At 42.7% G+C, this 15,947-nt stretch overlaps 1 pseudogene; it reads left to right on the forward strand.

The window, feature by feature from the left end:
- The first annotated feature begins 686 nt into the window (after window positions 1-686).
- LOC126238535 (5S ribosomal RNA) lies at window positions 687-803 on the forward strand (annotated as a pseudogene).
- The last annotated feature ends 15,144 nt before the right edge of the window (window positions 804-15,947 follow it).

The following is a 15,947-nucleotide window of genomic DNA, read 5'->3' on the forward strand; positions in this document are numbered from 1 at the left end:
TTATTGTATGAATGCAAGGCCAAGTCTCATGGGGGTATTAGAACAGACAAATAATAAAGAGACTACACTGAATTATGTTGTAAATGCAAACGATGTTACAGTGTTTAGCAGAGAAACAGAATTACCTGCAAAAAAGGATTTACCTCGTAAACAAAATAGGCAAAACCAAAGACATGACTACATTCACAAAGAAAACTGGCTTTTTAGGAAGAGACACCATTCGGACAAAACTAGTGTTGAAAAATGCAGTAACAGGACTAGTCAGTCCCTTAATTGCCTGATGCGATGTACGAGTAAGACAAAGTCGTACCGAAAGAGTAGCAAAATTTGAAACAAAAAACGAAACAATCAAAAAATACTTCCGTAAGAAGACACAAAAATAACGATTTAATTTTTAAAATGTAATAGACGTCCCCGCACTATTCTACAGAAACAGTACGTCGTACGTCATTTAACAACGATAAGCAAGTAAGATTCCGCTAGCTGAAATAAGATTTCTTAAAGCTGTGTAAGGCCGTACTAAATCTGAGAGCTTAAGAAACAGTGACGCTAGGGAGAAATTAAACGTGTTTAATGTAAGAAACAAAACGAAAGGCAAGCGTATAAAATGAAGTGAATGTCTCTACAGAGCACGGCGCCAGACAGTTTTCAAAGTCAGAAATTATGATCCTCTAGCATGAAGGTTAGGCAACGGCCTTGCCACAGTGGATACACTGGTTCCCGTGAGATCACCGAAGTTAAGCGCTGTCGGACGTGGCCGGCACTTGGATGGGTGACCATCCAGGCGCCATGCGCTGTTGCCATTTTTCGGGGTGCACTCAGCCTCGTGATGCCAATTGAGGAGCTACTCGACCGAATAGTAGCGGCTCCGGTCAAAGAAAACCATCATAACGACCGGGAGAGCGGTGTGCTGACCACACGCCCCTCCTATCCGCATCCTCAACTGAGGGTGACACGGCGGTCGGATTGTCCCGGTGGGCCACTTGTGGCCTGAAGATGGAGTGCTTTTTTTTTTTTTAGCGTGAAGATTTGTGCCGCACCAGGTAAAGGCCCAATACTTACAGAGCAGAAGAGAGGAATGATTTGTTTGCTGCATTTGAGGAAGGAGGAACCACGATGCAAAAATGCAGAACGAGATATTATGCCAACAACGCACCATCATACGACACAGCAGTTAGTGCCCCGACGCTTCCATCGTGATCGAACGGGGCCGGAAAGAGGAAGAACGAAGTGGCAGACCACATCCCTGTGAAGAACCGGGGATGTAAAGAGCACGGAGAACAGCGTGTGACAACCTAGACGAGGAGATGTGTACAGACGAAGTGACTTTCAATTGGTGAGCAACTGACCGCCCAGATGAACCCACAGTGTCTCCTCAACAGTTCAGCGAACTTTGTTGCATATGGGGCTTCGCTGCGGGTGGCTGGTACATTCACCTACGCCGACTTCTGTTCATCAACGACGAAGGCTGGAATGTGCGCGCCAGTACCAAATCCGGACGTTCACTGAGTGGTGACAATTGGCTTTTTCAGATAAATCACATTTTATTCTGCACTGGACAGACGGCCGTCGGCATGTACGGCGTGAAACGTCTGAAAACGAACACCCTGCAGCTATCGTCGGAAGGGCCCAAGTTGGAGGAGGCAGCATTATGGCTTGGAGAACGATTTTGTACATTCCCTCGATGCTCTAGTCATTCTGGAAGGCACAATGGAACAACATAAATATGCATCGAACCCTGGGACCGTATCTATCGCTACATGGACTTCGTTTATTCTTCAGCATGATGGCGTGCACCATCAGGGCTGTGCAACGTGTCACACAGCTCGCAGTGTACGTCCTTGGTTCGAAGAGCTTCGGGATGAGTTTACCGTGCTCCCCTAGGCACCAAACTCCAAGTATTTACGTCACAGATTCAGGATTGGAGCACGTTGATAACAGTTGCTGGCGCTATGGATCCTCAACCGAGGAACCTGGCGCAGCTGGCCACAGGACTGGGTGGGCGTGGCTTCACATCCAGGTCGGTATCTTCCAGGTTCACACTGACACTCCTCCTGCACGTCTTGCTGCGGCCCCCGACGCAAGAGGCGGTTATTCAGGCTGTTGATAGGTGGTGACGTTTATGTGACTGGAGGGTGTAAAAGGAGGCGCAGAGTATTGTGTTGTCAGAAAAGGGCAGTGACAGCAGAGTGAGTCGGTGAGGAGGTCTCAATGGCTTGGAAAGTGGACTAGTTATCGGATGTCACTGGACTAACAAATCCGTAAGGGATATTTCAAGCCCTTCAATGCGGCCCAGACTAAGTGTTGGCGATATGACTGAAGTCGAAATTTGAAGGGAGAACGACTTTAAAATCTCATGTTTATCATCTCTTAGATGACAAACACAGTGACACTTGCATGAATGCATGCATGTCTAGAGGGACAGACATTGTCACTGACGATTACAGCTGTCGTAAACGTTACGAAACAGATGCGCATTCTTCATTGTGGTGAAGAAACTCGCTGTACACTGTGGCAGTGCTGTGGAAGGGTTTGGGTTTGGAGAATGCTTGGAGGAAGTTACCAGCACGTCACGTGCAGTACCGTCAGCGAAGTATACGGGAGATGTTGCTGTATAGAGGTATGTCTCGCGGTGAGGATGTGGTCCCCTTATAGCGCTTAAGAAAACGCAAAATGCGGGACACACTTTACAGCACTGCGTACAGTAGAGGAACGGTTCAGAGACGGTGATTGTATCAGCAGGACAGTGCAACCTGTCATAAAGCAACACCTGTGAGGTAATTGTTAGTGAACAACAACGTTCATGAAATGGACAGGCCTCTCCAGATTCTCAACCTGGACCCAATGGAACACTTTCGGGATCAGTCAGAACGTCGACTTGGCTCCAGAAGCCAGCGACCAACATCACTACCTTTTCATGGTTTCGGCTCTTGAGTAGGAATGGGCTGCCCCTCTTCTTCAGACTTCATACCGAAAGTGTTCTCAGTAAAGTTCAGTCTGTCATATAGGTCAAGTGCGAGCGCGCATATAATAAACGTCCTCTAACAGAAGTCTGGACGCTTTTGACTAGATTGTGTATCTGCGCGACAAGAACGACAGACTCGACTGAACGGTCGCAGCTGGTGAAATAATATCTGCGAATATTTATTAATGACTTGATAGAACAAGAAATGGAATTCGACTTGGGAGAAGTAGGAAATGCAGTAGTAGACTTGAACAGAGCTTTGGAAAACATGGAATCAAGAGCTGCGGAAGGGGTTGATAACATTTCAGTGGAAATTTTGAAACCATTAGGAGAAGTGGCAACTGTCCATGCTGGTCTGTAGAATCTATGAGTGTCGAGACATGACATCAGATTTTTGGAAAAATATCTTCCACACAAACCCGAAGACAACGACTGCAAATAAGAGCGAGAAGTCTTATACAATCAGTGTAACAATTCATGCTCCCAAGCAGATGACGAGAAATATAAACAGAAAAATGAAAAAAGGAAGGTGAGATCTCTTAGGTGATGACAAGTTTGTTTATCGGAGAGGTAGAGACGCCAGAGAAGCAGGTCTGACGTTTTGGCTGATAACGGAAGCGAGACTCCAGACAAATGCAGACGTGTTGATAGCATTTGTCGACCTTCAGGAACAGTTTTACAATGTAAAATGGTGCAAGATCTACATTCTCAGGAAAATAGGAGTTAGCTATAGGCTATGGCGGGTATATATAAGGTGCAAGGATCAAGAGGGGAAAGAAGAATGGAAAACCAAGAACGTAGTTCTCGCAGTAGAAGTGGCATGGGACAAGGATGCCGACTTTCATTCCTACTGTTCAATGGGTACGTCGGGGAGCAAAATTCAGAGTGTAAGGATATTAATGATACGCTTCGATGATGACGCTGTTATCCTCTGTGAAAAGAAAAACCAATGTAATGAAGAGTAGCAGAAATGAGACTAGTTTTCAACGTAGATCAAAACTGGAGACCGCAAAACAGACCACATTAAAGAACTGCTCTACCTTGGAAGCTACATTATGCATCAGAGGCGAAGCGTGGAGGATATAACAAAAAAATAAATAAATAAAATAAAAACATGTTAGAAGCAACAAGGGCGCAAAAAGGACTCTACTAGTATCAAACAACATCCTTGATTTGAGGTTTACATTTCTCAGAATGTATATCTGGAACACTGTACAAAAGTGAATCATCGACAGTGGGTAACACTGTGTAGAAGACAACTCAAGCTGTTGAGCAGTGGTACTATAGAAGGATGTTGAAGAATAGGTGCAGAGGTAAGAAATAAGGAAATTCTTCCTACAATCGTGTGGAAATATTGATAAGAAGGGACAGCGTGACAGAAAACGTGTTAAGACATCAACGAAGAATCGTAGGGATAAAAACTGCAAAGAAGATAGAGACTGGAACATGTTCAACAAATAACTGGGGATCTTGGCTACAGGTGCAACTCTGAGATGAAGAAGTTAGCACAATTCGTAGTGTGCTGCATCAAACCAGTTGGAAAACTGGTGAAAAAAGAAAAAAAAAGCATTGAAAGAGAAGCATAAGCATACAGCTAATAGCCATGAACACCTTTTTAATTTTGAGAAGCAAACTAATTGCCTATTTGTTTATTTCGAACTATCCTTAGAAATAACTGAGGTATCGTCAGAACGCGAGTGTGTATCAAAATCAGCATCTTACACAAAGATACTACTATCAGTACTTTATGGTCTTTACATTAGATAAGAAAAATCAAGTTGATCTCTCATGAGGTGCACAAAACGTGTTAAATTACACTGTTAATTTACAATTGACAAAATAAATTAAGTAATCGTATCAATACAATGTGATGTATCGATATTTGTTACTGGGATATCCCTAACGTCAGATCAGGCAGCCACTGAATCACTGACGTGTAATCAAACAGATACACACAACTGAAACATTTTTGATTTGTATCGTTAGGTGTTTCATTTTTTATGTTCAGTTATCGAACTATCCTTTATTGGTCAGTGTTTTGCGTTTTTTGGATGCAGAATTAAAAGGGAAAACAAAAGATTTGTCAGCAATTTCTTGGACAGTGTTCGTCAACCAGTCTCAGCTACACACAAGACGGACGGCATGTGTGTACCTAACGTGCCGGCCGAAGTGGCCGTGCGGTTAAAGGCGCTGCAGTCTGGAACCGCAAGACCGCTACGGTCGCAGGTTCGAATCCTGCCTCGGGCATGGATGTTTGTGATGTCCTTAGGTTAGTTAGGTTTAACTAGTTCTAAGTTCTAGGGGACTAATGACCTCAGCAGTTGAGTCCCATAGTGCTCAGAGCCATTTTGTACCTAACGTGCATCATGCAAGTTTAAAACTGTCGAGATACTGAGCATCCGCCACAACCAAACGTCGATCGTATGACACGTCTTTGGCCATACTTTAACAGCTTTGTATCTCGTGTTACAAAGGTTACAGTTCAATTTTCTGTGTATCAAGTATTTGTTGTGTTATGGTAACCCCGTGAGGAGTCCTTTTTATTGTGAGAATAGCCACATGCGACTCGTCAAGCGTGGGAAGGCTGTATTCGGAATCAATACGTTGCCGCTCCCCGGAGGAGATTGAAGGCAGGGCCTGTTTGGAGGGGGGGAGGAGGAAACGCGCACTGAATACCACACGGCGTGTCGCTGCTCAGCTCTGAAGGAAAAGTCGCAGCGCCAGGGGAGGCGGGCGGGCGCATAATCCTCCTCCACTGGAGAACCCAACTTCCTTCGCTCTCAGTTCGCTTAACATCGGGCAACGCTTCAAGAAGTAAACTGTACGGTCGTCGATACGCAAAGGTATGGATTTGCAATGTACACTACCAGTTATTTAAAAACTGCACCCAACTCACTACTGATTTGATAACAGTAGATTACCCGTGTCTTGCACTTCTGAGGCGACGACGGCGTTGATAGACCAATATTTTTTTTCTTAGTTTTTCTTTTAAATCTGAATATGAAGGGCGTGTATGCTAGCTTTCACGCCGCATGAGAATATTGTATTGCAATAAGAAAAAAAAATAAAATAAAATAAAACGAAAAAAGAAAAATAAAAGCCTAGAGATCCTAGAGAGAGTGCCTATGCAGTGCACCATTAATGAAATTTTGCCGGTACATTTAAAGCGAGCTCACAAGGGTAAAAGAAATTATTAATTTTACATCCAACCGAGGTGAAAGTTACTAAACAAAAAGATAAAATGAAAAATATACAGTTTGTAGATGTTAGTATTTTTAAGTCCTTCAATATTAAATTACAATTTTTTCGGATAATAGATGCTATGTACTTTTAGGATGAAGACTACGGTTCAACAAACGTCACCAGGAGTGCTTCAGTAGTTGTAATCCTGTTATTAAAAGTAGATATAAGTATAAAATATTTGTAATTAAGGTAGCATCTTAGCAAAAGTTAAAGAGTTTAGTGTTTTTTCATGCATACCATGTATAAATATCAAAAACAGATTTTCTGTTTGTTTTCTGTTTTTCGTGTAGGGTTTTAACATTGTTTTAACGAGAAATTATAAAAATATTGTTTCATCGCACAATGGAAAACGGTTTCATGTATGGCTTACCTTATGTGCGGTTAAAATTAGTTTCTAAACGATGAAGTGAATGAAGTTCTCTTTCCCGTGGGTACTCACTGACAGACTGGCGAAGAATTACGCTTCTGTGCTTATGTAATTTTATATTTCTAAACCCAAAGGCACTTTCTTATTAACTTTAACCGTGCAAAGAAAACAATATCTGAGATTTGCTACACACAGAAACATTTACAACTTGCCATTTACTGTGGACCGTAGAAAAACCAGTTATAAACACCGTGTGTATTGAAAAGAGACGTAAAATCATTAATTTCATGAACAGAAATGATCAGGGCCATCTAAACAAGCACAATCGTTGCATATTATATGAATTTCAATTATGTCTAGACTGGAACAGCTTCTGTGCATGGGCGACACGGCAAATCGCAAAGATTGTATTCTGACCTTAACATATAGACTAATGTTGAGTCACAAGTAGACTTTTACCATAGTGAAATGCGAAGAATATTGTCATAACTTTATAGACGATAAACCAGAGCAAAATACTCGTACCTTTTGATGCCAGTGAAGAGCCATTTCCTATGAAAACTTCCAGTAATTTTTAAAGATTTAGGTTTGCAGTAAGAAAAAGCTTGCTGATGTTTGAAGCAAAGCACCATGTCACAAAAAATTTTCCACAAAGAACAGTAAAATAAAAATTAAGACCTTTATGAACAGAAATGGAAAAATAAATTCATCAGTGCTTACAAATAATAAAGATTAAATTGATGTGTATGTCCCGAATTTTTAAGTACTTACATGCCGTATTGTGTTACTGATTCATTCATAATTATTACTTCAGTTTGATCTGCCACTGCTAAAATAATCAGCAGTCATTGCCCACCGAACTCAAACAGCCTGCTGCCAGGTATAGCTACAAATATGAGTTCTATACGTTGACTCGAGAAGGAATCGTACCGAAATATATTCTTCTAATTGCTGAAGTCATGTCTAGTGTGACGATACATTTCACACCAAAATAAGAAAAAAAAAATTCGTAAACGTTCTTATGTAGTCAGTGCTGTGACGTCAGACAAACAGAATAACAGCAGGATCGTTGTTGATACCATCATTTGTCAACTGGCATGTAAAGCACCAACGTATATCGTACGAGCATACATATTTATAAAATACAGAAGAGTCTGTACTAGTGTGATGATGTAGTTTCAATATATTCATGTGCGAGGAACTGAACACACACAAAAATAGTGTATTGTTGCCGGCCAATGTGGCCGAGCGGTTCTAGGTGCTTCAGTCTGGAACAGCGCGACCGCTACGGTCGCAGGTTCGAATCTTGCCTCGGGCTTGGATGTGTGAGATGTCCTTAGGTTAGTTAGGTTTAAGTAGTTCTAGGGGGTTGGTGACCTCAGATGTTCAGACCCATACTGCTCAGAGCCATTTTTAGTGTATTGTTGTCTATGGCATTTGGACAGAACGTTACTGTACTGGGCACCGTTCTCTTGTAGATGGGTTGCCCTCACGTTCCTCCGACCTCTGACCTGACATGCCTGGCCAGAAGTGTGCAAAGGGAATTCCGCTGTTAAGTGCAGAAGGGGGTTGGTGACCTCAGATGTTCAGACCCATACTGCTCAGAGCCATTTTTAGTGTATTGTTGTCTATGGCATTTGGACAGAACGTTACTGTACTGGGCACCGTTCTCTTGTAGATGGGTTGCCCTCACGTTCCTCCGACCTCTGACCTGACATGCCTGGCCAGAAGTGTGCAAAGGGAATTCCGCTGTTAAGTGCAGAAGGGGGTTGGTGACCTCAGATGTTCAGACCCATACTGCTCAGAGCCATTTTTAGTGTATTGTTGTCTATGGCATTTGGACAGAACGTTACTGTACTGGGCACCGTTCTCTTGTAGATGGGTTGCCCTCACGTTCCTCCGACCTCTGACCTGACATGCCTGGCCAGAAGTGTGCAAAGGGAATTCCGCTGTTAAGTGCAGAAGGGGGTTGGTGACCTCAGATGTTCAGACCCATACTGCTCAGAGCCATTTTTAGTGTATTGTTGTCTATGGCATTTGGACAGAACGTTACTGTACTGGGCACCGTTCTCTTGTAGATGGGTTGCCCTCACGTTCCTCCGACCTCTGACCTGACATGCCTGGCCAGAAGTGTGCAAAGGGAATTCCGCTGTTAAGTGCAGAAGGGGGTTGGTGACCTCAGATGTTCAGACCCATACTGCTCAGAGCCATTTTTAGTGTATTGTTGTCTATGGCATTTGGACAGAACGTTACTGTACTGGGCACCGTTCTCTTGTAGATGGGTTGCCCTCACGTTCCTCCGACCTCTGACCTGACATGCCTGGCCAGAAGTGTGCAAAGGGAATTCCGCTGTTAAGTGCAGAAGGGGGTTGGTGACCTCAGATGTTCAGACCCATACTGCTCAGAGCCATTTTTAGTGTATTGTTGTCTATGGCATTTGGACAGAACGTTACTGTACTGGGCACCGTTCTCTTGTAGATGGGTTGCCCTCACGTTCCTCCGACCTCTGACCTGACATGCCTGGCCAGAAGTGGGCAAAGGGAATTCCGCTGTTAAGTGCAGAAGAGAGAGCGAGTAGGTGGAAAAAGTACACTGGAGACCTCTGCAAGTAAGAGCACGTGTCTGCTCATATGACTGAAGGAAAAATGGTAGCCGATGTGTCAGACACGGTCAATCCAGCATTAGAATTTAACATAGTTTTGAAAGAATTGCGATCAAATAAGGCAGAAGGGATAGATAACATTCCTTCGGAACTTCTGAACTCATTGCGGGGAGTGGCCCACAAGGTAATCTTCAGGCTGGCGTTTAGAAACCAAGAGGCTTTCGGTAAAATATCATCTGCCCAATCACAGAAGTCGCAAGGGAAGACAAATGCGAGGATTATCGCACAATGAACATAACGGTTCACGTTTCGAAGTGGCCGAGAAAAATGATATATGGAAGAAGGGAAAAGAAAAAAATTTGAGGAACTGTTAGAAGACGATCAGTTTGGCTTTAGGAAAGCAAATCGATGGGCGAGGAGCTCCTGAAGTTGTCATTGATAGTAGAAGTAAGACTGAAGAAAAATAAAGACACTTTTATAGGATTTGTCGACCTTGAAAAAATGTTCGACAATGTAAAACAGTGCAAGACGTTCGATATTGTGAGAAAAATACGAGTAAGCTATGGGGAAAGAAGGATAACATACAATATACGTTTTATGCAATGTGCCCGTTGTTCAAGAAATGATTTGCATCAATTCACTCTGCATCAAAGGGCAGCAGCTATCTTACATTATATTGGGTAGATGTCCCTACTTTTCCGTCCACATGTTGTTGGTGTTGCTCATTCGGCCTCCACGTAAGCTTGACACTCCTATTTTTATCTTCACAGCCTTTTATGTGAGATATAAATGGGGGAAATAATATAGTCGTTGATTCAGATGAAGGATGAAGAGAAATTCAGATAAACCTGAAATATTACCGTATGTCTCTGCTTGTCCAAAAGCTTAAAATTTATTTTTAGATGTCACACACACAAGACTAAAAAGCATAAATTAATTATTTAAATAAAATTGTATTTTTAATGTGCTAAGTTTTAAAATCGGACAAAAAAGTATAAAATTATTGCTCCCAGCCTCGTACAGATTCCTAGCCCCCATACGGACCGTCGCGAAAATTTGTGATTGTGAATTATTGATAGCTATGAAAACACTTCTGAAATTTAAAATGAAAAATGTGGGGCGCATGCGATATGTAACTGATGCATAAATAGTTCACCTTCTTATTTTTAAACTGCTTACTAACTGATGCAAGAATAGTTTTCGACCTCACTGGTATGTACTGCATGCGACCTACGTTTTTCATTTTAAATCTTACACAAGTGTTTTCACAGCTATTAAATATTCACAGTCACAAATTTTCTGAGTCCTTGCATCGGATTAAGAATCTGTGTGGGGCTAGTGTTATTGAGATTTAAAAACTTAACATTAAAAATTCATTTTTATTTAAATATATATTATCTATTTCTATTGTTGTTGTTCTTGCTCTTTATTACTCTCAGAGTTACTTCTCTCTCTCTCTCTCTCTCTCTCTCTCTCACACACACACACAGACGAGCGCGCGCGAACTCTGAAGGCCTTTTTTTTTTTTTTTTTTTTTTTTTTTTAGTCGCGCTGAAAATTTGCTCGGCCATGACGGACCGGAACGCCTGCTGCTGGCAGGAATGCTTTAGCGGCGGCGAACTCCGCGCACACCGCCTCCGACGACGTCAGCGTGTGAACACGCGCAGGGGATGTTTGTCTCCGTCACCGCTGGCGACACACTTTGCCGCCGGCGTCGCATCTCGCGTCACGTAATGCGGCCCCTCACTCATTTTGACACATCACCCGTCGTGTGTGAAACGCTGCTGCCGGGCGATATTTCCAGGCAAGAAAAGACGCTCAAGGAAACGTGAGCCAGGGTCGGTAGTGAGGTGAGGTCTCGGCGGTAAGCACTTTGAAAATCAAGCTAAGGACACCAACCGCTCTCAAACTACTTTGGTATAAAGACCCTCGTTTACTGACACAATGTTCGCAAATTTGTGTCCATCCGTGAGGTGACTTCTTTTTCCTTTCTTTCGAACTGAATTGGGACTGTTCTTGACAGAAATATCTCAAGAATTACAGTGTCGTCGACAACAAGTTAAATAAAGGTGAAACAGAAACTCGAATACTCGTTTTGAGGTACGATTGTATGAAAGACGCAAAGAACTAAAGTCTATGTCGGTAACGTCAGAGTGTTGCATTATTTAGGAGAAGTTTTATGGTTGTGTGACTGGAGACAGAAAACCACCTCCATCGGAATCAACATGGATTCCGCAAACAACGATCGTGTGACACACAGCATTATTTGTTTCTCCACCAAGTTCAGAGAGCAGCATCTATCTGCCCTACGGTTGATGCCGTGTTCCCTGAAATCCGGAGGGCGTGCCTTACAGATCCGCACTGTCGCCTAATGAGCGAAATAACGTGCGTACGGAATATCACTGCGACCGAACTGAAGAGTTCCCAGCAAACGGAAAAACTGCATGCCACTCTAGAAGGAGAGAAATCAGCGTCCGTGAAAGTAAAGCCACGAAATGTTGCGACAAATTTCGAAGGGTAGTATGGGGTGTTTTTAGGAACAAATAGAAGGTAGAACCCGTGCCTGGAAACGTCATTCAACGCCACTAGAGACGGTCAAAGTTAGAAGCGAGTTCGTCTAGGCCGTCACTGCGGACCTCGTGTTTCCATTACGATGTTGAACCTTAGTTTCCCTGTCTCGGGACGATGTTCGCCACATTCTGCTTTATTTTAAATTGAACTACCGACCTCCTGATGGTTATACAGTTTCATCACAATGGAACAAAGAATGTTGGGTCATCTACTGCTTATCGTTTGGAATTAATTATGAATCTGTATCCCTAAAGGTGAGGCTCAAACACCGTGAAACTAGCTGGATCAGAAATAAAGATTTATCATACAGATAAAGCGGTCTTATTCATCGTGGTTCAATACTAAAGCTGTTGATGGCCACAATACAAAATTTGCTGCAACATTCCAAGACGTTCCGTCTACAGTAATCGTACAAAGGCACGTTGATTCCGAAGGAGTGACTTAGTGACAGCGGCCGATGCTTGTAATTTCGCCGCCTTGTAGCATCGTTGGATGATGTTTAACGGCACGGGATCGTATCCTCAATTTGTTTCTCGAGATATCCATTACGACTCCCCGACATTTGTCGCAACATTTTTGGACAACCTTATAAATCTCCTAGTGGATATTTTATGAAGTTCCATAATGCTGTTATGTACAGAGAAATCCCAACACTAGCAAAATGTAGCGAAACAGGAAGATCAATAGACGATCACCAATGCTCGGTGCATGGAAAGTCACTTCACAAGCATCGTAGATAAATGTTTTGTATTGTGCATAAACAGGCGGAATTCACTTTACTTTGGGATTATATGATTACCGAATATGCATCGGAAACATTTGTTACCTAGCTGACAATATGGATGCGGAGCAATTTAATGTGGAACGAACGTACGAAGCTAATAGTGGACAAGATAGGTGATAGACTGGGATTCACTGGGAAAAATCCTCAGTAAATGCTCTACATTCACGATGGGGGTTGCTTTTTTAGTTACCTCAGAGTGCACTTACAAACTACGTCCCCAATTATTTATTGGTTGGACTCTAATTTCTGTCTTCCACTACAGTTTTTACCCTCTACAGCTCAGTCGGCACTGTCTAATTTATTCCCAGATACCTTATCACATGGTCCTTCATCCTGTACCTTCTCAGTCCCCAAATTTTCAGTGTCCTCCAATAGCATCAGATGTGAGACCCTTGGATCCTTTTCTTTTCTGAATTCCCCATAACCCATGACTGACTCCTGTAGGGCAAATTTCATTTTCAAAAATTTCCTCCTCAAATTAAGGGCTATATTCGATACTTTGGATATGAATGCCCAGTGTCTGTAATAGACTACTTTTTATTACCTTCTTACATCGACCGTCGTGTCCTATTTTACTTCTATGGTAGCAGACCTCCTTTACTTTGTCTACTACGTGGTCATAATGTCGGTTCTTTCTTCAGGTTTATCGTGTCTCATTTCTGCAGCTCCTGATTAGTCATCTTTCACGATTTACTGTAAATCCAGATTCTGTGCTCAATAACTTAATTCCATTCAAACGGCTCGTAATTATTCTTCACTTTCACTCAGGACAGCATTTTCATCAGCGAGTCTTACCACTGATCTCCTTTGAATATAACTTTTATTCCCACTTCCGAACCTCTTTTTATTTTCGTCATTACTTTTTCGATGTAAAGATTGAACATTAGGGGTGAAAGACAGCATCTCTTTCTTTCGCCCTTTTCAGTGCGAGCACTTCTTCACGGTCTTCAATTATTATTGTTCCCAGTTAATTGTTCTAGTTATTGTGCACTGCCCTTGTTACCCTACAGCTTATTTCTGCTTTACCAACATTTTGAATGTGTTTCGGTACGTTGCATTGTGCTTTTCCTAGAGCGAAAAATCCTATGAATGTATCTTGATTTTTCGTAAGTCTTGCTTGCATTATCAAGTCTGAACTGCCTTCTCGTTCCCTTACCTTTCGGACTTGAGCACCGGTTTTATTGCCAATGGTTTTAAAAATTCCGAAGGGATGTTATCTATACCTTTTGCCTTACTTTCTCGCAAGTTTTTTGAAGTTCTGTTAAGCTCTAATGTAAGGATCTTCTAGCTTGCCTAGAGGTACATATTTTGTCTTCCATCACGCCATCGGACGATTCTTCCCCTTCACAGAGGCCTCGAAAGTACCGTTTCTACCTACCTGCATTCTATTCTGTGTTGAGCAGTGGAATTCCCACAGCACTTTTAATGTTGACGCCATTGCTTTTAACTTCTCTGAAGGCAAAACTGGCTTTTCTATACGCTGAATCAGTACTTCAGATGACCATTTCCTTTTATATTTCCTGCAGCCATTTCACCTTCTCTTCCAAGCACTTCCTTATTCCTGAGTGTCTTATATTCTTTTATTTTTGACTTCTGCTGAACTTGTAGTGCCTTCTATCGTCTAACAACTGAAATATTTCTTCTGGTACACAAGTTTTCTTGACAATTACCTTCCTTGCACCTTTTTTAATGTGTTCAAACTTCTGTGATTGCCCTTTTTAGAGCTCTACGTTTATCTGAAACTGAACTGCCTACTGCGGTATCCAATACCGCAGAAAATACAGCCTAGAGCAGAAATCATTTGGTGTCTCCGGCGCTTCCCCGAGTATAACTTCTATTCTTGTGCGGCTTTTGAACAGTGTATTGCCACATTACTATTGACGAGACCATATTCTTCCGTTCTGTTTCTCCCGCTAGTACTACATTCTAGTCCGCCTTACATTATCGCCTCCCTTTAGACACTGGATTACACATTCACTATGCTCATACACTTTATCTCCTACTTCAACTTCTGGTTCGAGTTCTCCCTTGGGCATGGGTGTGTGTGTTGCCCTTAGCGTAAGTTAGTTTAAGTAGTGTGCAACCTTAGTGACCGATAACCTCAGTAATTCGGTCCCACAGGATCTTACCACAAATTTCCAGAATTTTCGAATGGTCCAGGGGGGCCTGTTACTGTTCACAGCCCCCCTCGCGTGATCCTATCGGTGTTTAAACAGATTATGAAATCTTTGTACGCCTGTTACCTTAATATTTATGGTCAGTCTTGGATCCGTACCAGAACTAATTCGTGGAGGAAGGAGAGGTAGAATGAAGAGCTGCGCCTTTCGTCGAGTCTTTTTTTTTTTTTTTGTAATTAGATTGGAAAGCCTCATGGATATGCTCGTTCCCCTCCAGTAGCAGATATTAGAAGAGAGGCGTTTTGCATCGCTGTATGGTTTTTTGTTGCACTTCCGTGACTGTACTTTTCTAGAAGACTGAAATATATTGCTTCCTCCAACGTGTATGCCGCTGGAAGACAATGAAGATAAAATCTAATGAGAGGGAATCAATCTCACAGAAAGGCTTCTCAGCAATCACTCTTTCTGTGCACATTCTTGGCTGGAATAGAGAAAAGAGGTGACGGAGTGGGTGTCTTGAAGGGGATACGAACCACGGCTCTTCTCTCACGAACGCGTTCGCCATACTTGCCCCAAGCATTAATACAGCACGTACAGATGTGTGATGTTCCTTGCGATGATGTGTAAGAGTTCCATCAGAAGTGAATGCCGCTACACTTGCTCTGCTATTTAAGTGTGGTTAGCGTCACGTGAGGAGGGTAGCGAAAAATACTAGGCCTCCATGGGGTATTCCGTACATGGTACGTATGACTAAGTTATCAGTCGAAATTCCGACTTCACACCCTGTACCGTTTCCTACTAGAGGTATATATACCGTGTTTCGCTTTAAGAGATACAAAGAAGCAGTAATTGCATCAGATGTAATATCTGCATCAGGTCGGGCAGGGGTAGAGATTTCATCATTACGGGAAAAGAGAATGTGTGTGTGTGTGTGTGTGTGTGTGTGTGAGAGAGAGAGAGAGAGAGATGAAGCTACACCTGGAGTTATGGTCTGGCGTGCTACTTCGTATGACAGCAGGAGCACTCTCGTGGTTATTCCACGCATCCTGACTGTAAATTTGTACGTCAGTCTGGTGAATCGACCATTCACGAACACCATTCCCGGGGTCCACATACCGTTGTCGCACCCCACCATAATCTGCAGGTTGTCGACAGGTTGCCTTGTCTCGATAACCACATCTGTCTCCAATCGAGCACATGTGGGACATCATTGGGACGACAACTGTAGCGTCATCCACAAACAGCATTAAGCGACCAAGTGCAGCAGCATGGAACTCCGTCCCACAAATTGACATCCA

This window comes from Schistocerca nitens, chromosome 2 (assembly GCF_023898315.1).
Source record: "Schistocerca nitens isolate TAMUIC-IGC-003100 chromosome 2, iqSchNite1.1, whole genome shotgun sequence".
Taxonomy (NCBI): domain Eukaryota; kingdom Metazoa; phylum Arthropoda; class Insecta; order Orthoptera; family Acrididae; genus Schistocerca; species Schistocerca nitens.